Raw genomic sequence first — 12,137 nt, 5'->3', positions numbered from 1 at the left:
TTGCCGTGTTCTTTCTACTGACGGTAGATGAAAGATTCAACCAGATTCACTATGTATTGGAGGAAGTAGGGCTACAGCTTACGAGCAGGGATTCTGGTTTGGAATTTCACGATTCGCGCGAGAAAATCCAAGCCAGCGAGTCTGCTTAGCAGGGCCTCAACATGATGTGACCGTTACACTTACATCATTTGACACACGTGGTCCACACCACATCAAAGAAACGAAGGGGTGTTTTTGCGGTGTAATTTTATAATGGTGGTAGCCGACAAATTCAACCGGATTTCATTCTTCGTTGACGAAGGGAGAACCAAAGCCTGCGAACAAGTGATTTGATTTGGAATTCCACATTTAATGCGAAAAGTTCCAAGCCAGATTATCAGCTCGCTAGGTCCACGACCATCCATGTGACCATTAGACTGATATCACTCGATGCTGGTGAGAAGAATGGACTGTCCTTGCTGTGTACTTTCAACTAGCGGTAGATGACAAGTTGAACTGGATTCGTCATATGTTAGATGAAGGAGCGCTATAGCCTGAGAGCAGAAATTCTGGTTTGGAATTTCACGTTTCATGCGAGAAATTCCATACCAGAGAGATTGCTTAGCAGGATCTCAACACGTTGTGACCGTTACACTTACATCATTTGGCACAGGTGGTCAATACACTGGGAAAACGGGAGGGTGTTTTTACAGTGTACGTTTCACTGTTGGGTCTACAATTCAACCGGATTTCATTGCTCGTTGACGAAATGGGAACCAAAGCCTGCCAACAAGTGATTTGGAATTCCACATTTAATGCGAGAATTTCCAAACCAGCCTATCTGCTCGCTAGTATAGGATGACCATGAATCTGACCATAAGATGTCATCCTTTGACACAACTGGGAAGAATAGGGAGTGGTTTTGTGTACTAGTTTCTAGTCACAGTAGTTGACAGATTCAACCAGATTATATTCATTGTTTATTGGAGGAAGGAGGGCTACAGACCGCGAGCAGGAATTCTGGTTTGGAATTTCACCGTGGTTTCATGTGAGAAACTCCAAACCAGAAAGTCTGCTTAGGAGGACCTCAACATGATGTGACCGTTACACTTATATAATTTAACAAACGTGGTAAGAACACACATGAGACAAACGAAGCGTGTTTTTGCAGTGAGTTATTTTTACTCCTTACAGCTGACAAATTCAGCCGTGTTTCATCGTTCTTTGGTGGAAGGAGAACCAACAGTCTGTGAGCATGTGATTTGGTCGAGAATTCCACGTTTAATAGGAGAGAGTCAGCTCACGATTGGTAGGAGAACCGTCAATGTGGCCGTAAGACTAGCATGACTTGACACACTACGCTGATGGGATAAACGAGATGTTTCTCCAGGTTGATTTCTAAATGCAGTAGACGGTACATTAAAAGTCGAGGGAGTGAGCCCGTATTAGGGGTTTTCGAGATACGGGATATAATTTGGCTACAACATTAATCGAATATAGGGTAAGGTAAGGTAACTTTATTTTTAGTCGTAAACGTGGGGAGTGGTCGCCCAATCCCCCGAGCCAGGGGCTTATGACAAAAAACGCACGACTATTTACAATAACATTACTACTTACAATTACTATATTCGCTAAGATAAATTCAGAATTAAAATAAAAAATATTCCTAAGAGCACGACTATTTACAATATCATTACTACTTTCAATTACTACATTCGTTTAGATAAAATCAGAATTAAAATATAGGATATAGGATATTTAGGAAAAACAAATTGTTAATTTTGGACATTAAAATTAACGGAGAGGATATATTTAGGTGAAAAATCAACGGAATATTGGATTTTCGGAGGCCGCTCTAATTTGGGCCCAACCAACTGTCTGATGGGAAAAAGCGGGATCGTTTTTGCAGTTTCAACCGGATTTCATCGTTCGTTGACAAAGCAGAACCAAAGCCTGCCAGCAAATGATTTGGTTTTGAATTCTACATTTAATGCGAGAAATTCCAAACCAGATTGTCTGCTCGCTAGGACGAATATCAATGTGATCATTAGACGCCGGTCATTGGAAGTTCGTTGGAAGGATAGAGAGTGTCTTTGCTGATTGCTTTGCTAATTTTTAACATTAAAATCGACGGATAGGAAATATTTGGGCCATAAATCTCCGTTTGTTGAAGGAAGGAGGGCTATAGCCTGCGAACAGGAATTCTGGTTTGGAATTTCACGTTTCATGCGAAAAACTCCAAGCCAGAGGGTCAGCTTAGAAGGACCCCAACATAATGTGATAGTTACATTTACATTATTTGACACACATGGTCAACGAGGGGGTACTTTTGCAGTGTACTTTTCACTGGTGGTAGCTGACAAATTCAACTGGATTTCATCGTTCATTGACGAAAGGACCTGGTAACTTGGTGACTTTCATTGCGCACTATTTGCAGAATTAATTTACACCGGTATTATAAAATAAATTGGTAACCAGAGTAGCCATTGGCTTTGGAGCTGGTCACCACCATGTTAAGGTAAATGCGGAGAACAAAAATACATTACACAGGATTACATTACTGAAAACACATTACAGTCTACTTTGTTTCTACATTACACATTGTTGGTCGTCGCTAGGACGACCATGAATGTGACCATTAGACTTCTTTTATTCAACACGCGTGGGAAGAATAGGACGGTGGATGACAAGGTCAACCGAACTCACCGTTTATTGGAAGATGGTGGATTATAGCCCGCGAGCAGGAATTCTGGTTTGGAATTCACTTTTCTTGCGATAAACTCCAAATCAGAGAGTCTGCTTAGCAGGACCTCAACATGATGAGACCCGTACACTTACATCATTTGACACACGTAATCCACACCACACCAGAGAAACGAAGGGGTGTTTGTACAGGGGTGGTTTACGGAGGGTATATGGAGGGCTACTACCTGCGAGCAGGAATTCTGATTTGGAATTTCACGTTTTGAGCGAGGAAATCCAGGCAAGCCAGAGAATCTGCTTAGCAGAGCCTCAACAAGACGTGACCGTTACACTTACATCATTTGACACACGTAATCCACACCACATCAGAGAAACGAAGGGGTGTTTGTGCAGTATACTGTTTATGGAGGGTAGATGACAATTTCAACCGGAATCGCCGTTTACTGGAGGATGGAGGGCTATAACCTGCGAGCAGGAATTCTGATTTGGACTTTCACGTTTTATGCGAGAAAATCCAAGCCAGAGAATCTGCACAGCAGGGCCTCAACATGATGTGACCGTTACACTTATATCACTTGACACACGTAGTCAGCAGCGCATAAGAAAACGAGGGGTATTTTTGCAGTGTACTTTTCACCGGTGGTAGCTGACAAATTCAACCAGATTTCATCCTTCATGGACGAACGGAGGCATGCCACCTGATGATTTGGTTTGGGATCCACATTTAATGCAAAAATTGATTCCAAACCAGATTGTCTGCTCGCTAGGGCGATGTGACAATGTGACCATTAGAGTTCTATTATTCACCACGTGTGGGACGAGGTTTTCCTTTTTGCTGTGTACTTTGGACGGTAGATGACAAGTTCAACCGGACTTACCGTTTATCGGAAGATGGAAGGCTATAGCCTGCGAAGAGGAATTCTGGTTTGGAATTTCACCAGAGAATCTGCTTAGCAGGACCTTAACACTGTGTGGTAGTTTCATGTACATCACTTGACACAGGTGGTCAATACACACACGAGAAAAACAAAGGGGTGTTTACGCAATGAACATTAATATTTTACTAATGGTAGCTGACAAAGAGTTTAACCGGATTTCATCGTTTGTTGACGAAGGGAGAACCAAAGCCTGCGAGCAAGTGATTTGGTTTGGAATTCCGTGTTTAATGCAAGAAGTTCCAAGCCAGATTATCTGCTCGCTAGGACGATCATCAATGTGACCATTAGACTGAGGTCATTCGACGCTGATGGGAAAATAGTCGAAGTGTCTTTGCTGTGTACTTTCTACTTAAGGTAGATGACAAGTTGAAGTGGATTCGTCATTTGTTAGAGAAAAGGGGGCCATAGCCCGCAAGCAGGAATTCTGGTTTGGAATTTTACGTTTCATTCAAAAAACATCAAACCAGACAGTCTGCTTAGCAGGAGCCCAACAGAGTGTCACTGTTACACGTACATTATTTGGCACACGTGGTCAACACACTAGGAAATTAAAATGGGAGGGTGTCTTTTGCAGTTTACTTTTCACTGGTGGGCTGACAAATTCAACCGGATTTCATTGCTTGTTGACGAAAGGAGAAGCAAAGTCTGCGAGCACGTGATTTGGTTTAGCTTCTAAATTTAACACCTGACGCTTACATCATTTTAAAAACGTGGTAAGCACACCTTGGATACTCGTGGGGAGAACGATGGGAGGGTGTGATCATAGGCTAGCAGCACAATCATAATAGTTAACACAAACGAGAGGTGCATGATGTTAAGGAATAGACAGAGGAACTCTTATCCTTAGATGATATCGAAACTACTGGTTTCCATAGCTACGCACCAAAACCCTGCTCAGCATGACCTCAACGGTGTGACCGTTAGCCTTACATCACTTGGAACACGAGGTCAACAACACTGGGAAAACGATAGGGTGTTTTTGCAGTGTACTTTTCACTGGTGGTAGCTGACAAATTCGACCGGATTTCATCGTACATTGACGAAAGGAGAACCAAAGCCTGCGACATGGTGATTTAGTTTGGGATCCACATTTAATGCAAAAGTTGATTCCAAACCACAGAGTTCTGTTATTCACCACACATGGAACGATTGTTTTTGGTTTGCTCTGTACTTTGGACGGGGTATAGCCTGCGAGCAGGAATTCTGGTTTGGAATTTCACTTTTAATGCGAGAAACTCCAAACCAGAGATTCTGCTTGGCAGGACCTCAACATGACGTGACGGCTACACTTACATCATTAGCTATAATTTGCCTCGTGGGCAACACAACATCAGAAAAACGAAGGGGTATTTTTGTAGTGTACTTTTTACTGACAGTTGATGACAAGTTCAGACGGACTCACCATTTATTGGAGGATGGAGAGATATAGCCTGCGAGCAGGAATTCTGGTTTGGAATTTGACGTTTCAAGCGAGAAATTCCAAACCAGAAAGTCTGCCTACCAGGTCCTTCAACATGATGTTACCACTACGCTTATATAATGAAACAAATGTGATGAAACACACGACACAAACGAAGGGTGTTATTGTAGAGTGCTCCTTTTACCCCTAATTCAGCCGTGTTTCATCGTTCTTTGGTAGAAGGAGAACCAAAAGCATGTAAGCATGTGATTTGGTTTAGATTTAAACGTTTAATACGAAAGTTTCCAAAGATGAGATTTAGCTCGCCATTGGTAGGAGAACCGTCAATGTGACCGTTAGACTGACATGACTTGACATACTATACTATACACACTATACACTATATATGGATAAATGAGTTGTTTTTGCAGTTTGATTTCTAAAAGTAGTAGATGAAACATTCAAAGCTGAGCAAGTGAGCCCGCATTAGGGGTTTTCGAGATACAGGATATAATTTGGCTACAAAATTAACGGGATATAAGGTATTTGGGGAAAACAAATTGGATACAGGGGAAATTTAGACCAAAAGGAACGGAATATTGGATTTTCGGATCTCCATCTAAATTGGACCTAGAGAGTGTTCGCTTGGAAGACCAATAATGCGACGGTCAAGCTGTCTTGAACACACTCGATGGGAAAAAAGAGGGATTCTTTTTGCAGTTTAGTGTCTATCAGTGATAGCTGACAAATTCAGCCGTGTTTTCTCGTTCTTTGGTGGAAGGAGAACAAAGCCAGCGAACAAGTGATTTGGTTTTGAATTCCACATTTAATGCGAGAGGTTCAAAGCCAGATTATCTGCTCGCCAGGACGACTATACATATGTACATATATTAGATTGTAAACTTATTTTATTTATTTGTGGAGTAGTGTGGATAGGTGTCCCCAGTTAGTTTTTATTTGTAAAAACTAGAAAGACTGACACGGTAATAAAGTTAATATAATTATAATCATCATCATCATCATTGTTATTATTATTATTATTATTATTGTTATTATTATTATTATTATTATTATTATTCTATTCATGTCTATTGTTTTCCCCAGTTCCTACAGCCACGCATTGAAAATGAGACGATTTGTCTATAAACCAAGAACTGGACGCTGACAATGTTTCCCTTTTGACTCACCACTTTCAGATTGAACCTGATTGATCGTTTGGTGGTGGAAGGAGAACTTAAGTCTGCGAAGTTGTGATTTGGTTTGGAATTCCACGTTTCATGCAAGAAATTCCAAACCAAACTACTTGCTCGCTAGGACGACCATTAGTGGGGCAGTTAGTGGGGGCGTGGAAAAAGTCTAATAGGGTCTTCGCCCGAACTTTTTTTTCACCCGTTTGGACTTTTCCCCGCTCCCAATAACTGCCCCAGAGTCTCCGAGAATGACGTCTATCATGATTGTCTTGAATTGACTCCATGTTTACTAACAAATTTATAACCCGATGGTGAAAAAATATTTAAGGTACACCAACCTCTATTAAGCGGCCAGCCCCTATTAAGCGGCCACCTTCCATTTCCCCGAGGGTAGCCCACTGTATTATATATAAACCAAAAATAATTGCACAGCGCGAAAAGACCTAGGTACGAGTTTAGCGTTACAGTATTTACGCAGGGCGTGTAGGTAGCGGTTGTCTAGTAAAAGATGACAACACGGGCAATGGTTAACTATTCATTCTTTTCATTGTTTAATTTAATCTCTTCCTACACAACAAGATTGTGTGCTCCCTGTGGTTCCAAGCCTTACGGACCCTTAGGTATTAGGATAGAAATTGTCCTACCCCTACCCCCTAAAATGGGATGACAGCATTGCGTGACGAACAAACAACGAACCGCTGCAAGCAAGGATTCAAGCAGCAATAGGTCAAACGATGATCAAACGTGATGTTTTGGTGTAGTGCAAAGCAAGCAACTATCTTCAAATCACTTAGCCGTTTTTGACTTAGATGCTCCGATGCTCCGATGGGGGAGCAAAAAAGCTTTATCTAATGATCGCTTCTTTTCTACACCATTGATGTGGAGAAGCACTCGCTATTATCGATTCATAAGTGATATTCCTTACCAATGTGATGATATCAATGAAAGCATCACCATAGGTGACACGTGAAAAATATTTGTGAGATAAAAAACAGTCAGGTGTTTTTTCTTTCTCAATCTTTCGATATATTCTTTCGGCATGGGCGGCTTTAAAGGACCCTAGTCGGCCTATATCCGCCATTTTCGCAGCCATCGAAATTATTGATATTGCATGGTGAAGCGAAATCTTATATGTTTAATTATCTTAAGTAGTTTCACAGTGATTTTCTTCGTTTCGACATGCCGGGCCGAATAAAACACAATAGCCAAACTCGCGCGTGTAAACAAAAACAAGGTGTGGCTGAGTAGGGCTCTTTAACTCAGGCGTGATAGTGCTACGTTGTGATTACTTTGACTTTGAATGTAGCTTTTATCAACTTAAGAGCTCAGCCGGGATAGGTCTCCCAGAGTTTCGACCGTTCAGTATAATATATATTCAGTGGAAGTATTCTTACTTTTTCATTGGCGTTGTTTTTCTCGGAACCGATCTGCATTATCTGTTAACATTCTACTTGAGTCACTGCCGAAAATGATTTGTGTTATGTACAGCTAAAACATCAAGAACAACAATTTTAGCGCTAAGTTGCAGGAACATGAAATTTCATTGGGTCATAAACAAATGAAATCATGAATTATTAGTGAAAGCGCTAGGGAAATTAACTATTCCCCAAGCTATTTCCAGTACTCTGAATACAATTCATTACGAAACAATTATACGGAATCGCACATGTTAATTCATCCCTTATCTATCATTAGCATGTGTAATTTACGAAATATATATACTTCTTAGCGCAAAAAGTATTAAGTGTTATTGAACTGGAACTTGAAAGCTAAAAGTTCTGAGTGTTACTTCGCGACAAGCCGGAATTTCTAAAAATCCTCTCCAATAATTCTTTCCTGGCCTGTTGGTTTCGACCTTTCGCGACTTAAGTCGCTCGAAGATTGTATTGCCCTCCAGACTCGCTTTGGTCGACTTACCCTGGGTCGACTTGTAACACTGGTCTAGCCACAAGCCTGCACAACGGGTGCTAGTTTCGCGGGGTTGAGCGCAGAGCGCGAAAAAAAATGCAACAAGAAATAGACCGTCCGCGCTCGTGCATCGCGCTTTGCGCCGCCAAACGTCTCGTTCTGGCGGATACCCTTTGACAGAAAAACAGTAACAACCCCCCGGTTTATTATTGTTTTTGATGACAACAACCAAGCAAAATGGAACTCATTTTTGACTTTTTTATTAAGCAACGTGACGGTAAATTACCTCTGACCGGTAACTCGAAGCAAGATGATGTAGTCGATTTAAACATTCAATATTCTTAATTTACTGAGAAGTAATCGAAATCTGGTCAAATTTAATCCATGAAGAACACAAAACACAACACTTCGACAATGCGTCAATTTGGTACAACTCCCTTTCGAATGAACCGTGACTTCAATCTACCTTTTTTTTTAGCAGCTCCCCTATTGTTATTCAATTTTTCTCTAACTTAACTCTTTTCTTTCAGAAACTTACACTAGGATTGCAGCTTGTGTCCTTTTGTGTCTTTTTTTTTCTTTCCCCCTTTCTTTCCTGTTCCTATCTTATATGCGCTTTCTGTAATAAACATGCTGTCCAAATATAGACACAATATTTCAAATCAACCCCGAAAAAGTCATTAAGAAAGATGTAAGTGTGTATCAGTATTATTCAACAGCGTGTGTTAACTAGCAGAAAAAATAGTATTATCATTTACTAGAAATATAAGTAATAGGGAATTATTAGGTTTTCAAAGTAAACTAAAAATAAAAGAAGTTACTGGAATAATTATATAAGGAGTTAATTAATCTTGGCTATTAAAAAATACTGTATATAACAGGGGGAGGGGCCGGGGAGGGGAAAAATACCGTAATGTAAGTGGTGTAAGTATAACCAAGTCAACGAAGTAGTGTAATTATAAATATTGTATTGTAACTGCGATGTAAACATTTCCTGAACAAATGATCTCACACACAAATGACCGCTGACAGAGGTCAAAGCGTTCTTTAACAAAAGTCAAGCCGTATATATCGATATCTATGTTCCACTTTATCAGCGTAGGCAGTTGTTGATGGCCATTGTACTTATCTCAATTTTTAATCAATGCAATAAATATATGTTATTGGCCGGCTTAGGGTCGGTCCGTATAGGGAAAAACTGTGACCGAGGTCTTGAAAATGCTGCCCTCGGCCTGCGGCCTCGGGCAGCATTTTCAAGCCCGAGGTCACAGTTTTTCCCTATACGGACCGACCCTAAACCGGACAATAACATGTTTATCTTTTTTTCTTGGGGTAAATTGGCTTACAAGGGGGTTTGTTTACGCAGCTTTGTCACTGAATTGGCTTACGCGCCGTCTACAGACTCTACAAACCATTGGTAAAAAATCTAACCAGCGAACGAGCGAGCAAGTCAGATACTAGACAAAGAAAGATGTATTAAAGAACAGATTTATACCGAGCTACTTTATGTTAGTTGCATTTAGTTCACCATTTAAGTTCTCTTAAAGTGTTTTTCCGCTGTGAAATTTCGTGCAAAGTTTGAAGTTGTACTACAAAAACAATTTCTGTCAGTCGTTGCGAATCACTCGAAATCAGACTTTTCTACCGTAAATTGAGCGGCAGATAGCGAGGAAATTCGTGAAGTGTATTCCACAGAAATTCTCTCAAATACGGCAACGATCGGAGAGGTAAACTCGACTGAAATTGACTTATTTTTTACTTAAAATTGTACAGAGAGGGACAGAGGATTACGCGCCATCACAGCGCCGAGCTACAAACAGCCAAACAAACTCTCACAACTTCAAAAAACTCAAGTGATTTACTTACAGTGACTTTCCTTGCCGTTTAAAGGTGAATAGAGATAAACTCGCGTTGATTAATCGTCTATGGAAGTGTAAAAAGGGCGAAAGATGACGATTACCGCTAATTCGTTCACGAAAATAGATCAACTTGACGGATTCCGCCCGCTATGGCGGTCCGGATGAGAAAATTCCGCCCGCTCCAGGAACCAATCAGATTGCAGGATTTGTTGAATTCCGCCCACTCACGAGCCGAGAAAAAGATAAACCCAAATTATTATTGTTTATCAAAACAATTATCATGACATTAACAAATTTAGCATATTTACAAGCTGTGTTTCCAAGTGTAGCACACTGCCTTCTCAGGGTGCCATGTGTGGTCAACATAATTGTAACAGTTGAGATTCTGCTTTGTACTAATGCTCGTCCACATTATAGCGACGTTTTCTGGTCAAATATGGCCGTGATTTGAAACTCTTGCCTGACTCAGTCTTCAATGGTACAAGCCTGTGTAAAAAGCTTATCCTTAGGAGGTCTGGTTTTCGAAATATGACGGTCACAAACCTTCCTTAACAGCAAATTCATGACCCTGAAGACACGAGTGATCAAATTAAAGCCTGAAAACAAAATTCAGGCTTGAACCAACTGGTAGTTAAAAAGGACCCCCTTAAAGTGCACCTAACCCCAAAAATTTTTTTTCGCTAAAACGAATCTCCTTGTTATTTGAAATAGTTCTGCGAAAAAAATTTTGGATTCCGTTAAATCCTCGATTTTCTGTGCGCCGACGAAATCTCGAAAATAGCTCCAAAACACCGCCATTTTGTTTCACGACCGAGTTTGAGGAGAATGGGTCTAGCGGCTCTTGTGACGTCTACCCAGGAAGGTTGGAAATCTCACGTCCTCTCATTTCCTTCAGGATGGTGCAATACACATTCGAAAAGTGCGCAGAAACGCCTTCCAGAGGTGCTATCGGCTGTTGCAGCAATATTCCAGATTTAAAGAAAGATATACTGTACAATTAACTGACGATGATCGGCTAATGGTGCAACAAAGACGTAAACGATGGTTGATTTTGTCGAACCGAAACAAGCGAACTGAATCTGTGAGAACCATTGAAGAACTCTCACTGGAATTTGTTCCGCAGACTTTCGAACGCTATTTTCATAAATTTTCTGCTTAAAGCTAACCAGCAATTTGTAGAAATACTACCTACAACCTATATCTTCCAATCCCGCAGTATTTATAACATACAAAGTTGTGTGATCCGATCATGATCAAGAAGCGTTATACTGAAATGTAAATAGATCGCAACTGTACGCCGCTAACCAACACTTATTTCTCTTTCGATTTAGATGAAAGTCGAAGATTAATCCTTTAGAATTACATGATAACAAAATTGTTAGACTCGCAGAGTTTTTCGAAGGTTTGGAAATCAGCAGTGCGACAAAGATTCTGTGATATAGCGTCGAAAATATGACCGCGTAACCTGTGCGGACCGCTTAGGGAACACATCCTTTTCGCTTATCCGACGAATTTCGCTGCAAACTTTGAGAACAATTTACATTGGTTATTTGGAGTTACGACTTAAAACGTGTGAATGTGAAATCGGTAATTGTATGAAATGTTTCCTTCCGCCTTGCTTCCCGCAGCTTCAAAAATACAGGTCCAAACAATACGATTTTCAATCGATCGAAGCCAATGTTTTGGAGGTCATCAAGTCTCGAAAACTGCGACACGTACGTCGCTCTTATAAACATGAAGCATTCAACTGAAAGTAAAACACAAGCTGGATTTAACAGAACAATCACACCTTGATAAAATACATTCTCGCTAAGGACAAATGTGAACGGGCTATAAACATGCGTGGGAATCTTATGTTTAGTTGACGAAATTACCATCCAAAGCAGTCCTTGAGTTTTCTTTCCTGCTTTTCGTTTGCCTGCTCCTCCACTTCGTATCTAGCTTTCCATTCCTAATATACAAGCAACTCGTCCGCAAAGAAGTATTCCCCTTCGTCGCTTGAAATATTGTAAATTGCTCTCAAAGCTCTAAGCAGTGAGTTCGCAGTTGTCGAACGTGCTCGATCGAAGTTTATTTCGGAGTCTTCCGAATCGAAACTTAACTCTGACTCCAGTGACGAAAAAGAAATGATTCTGAGACAAAACTTGGACGTTTTAGTCCC

The sequence above is a fragment of the Orbicella faveolata genome, unplaced genomic scaffold (genome assembly GCF_042242905.1).
Source record: "Orbicella faveolata isolate gen_17 unplaced genomic scaffold, um_ofav_v1 contig_26, whole genome shotgun sequence".
In the NCBI taxonomy this organism is placed as follows: Eukaryota; Metazoa; Cnidaria; class Anthozoa; order Scleractinia; family Merulinidae; genus Orbicella; species Orbicella faveolata.
Note: the sequence above shows the minus strand (reverse complement) of the source record.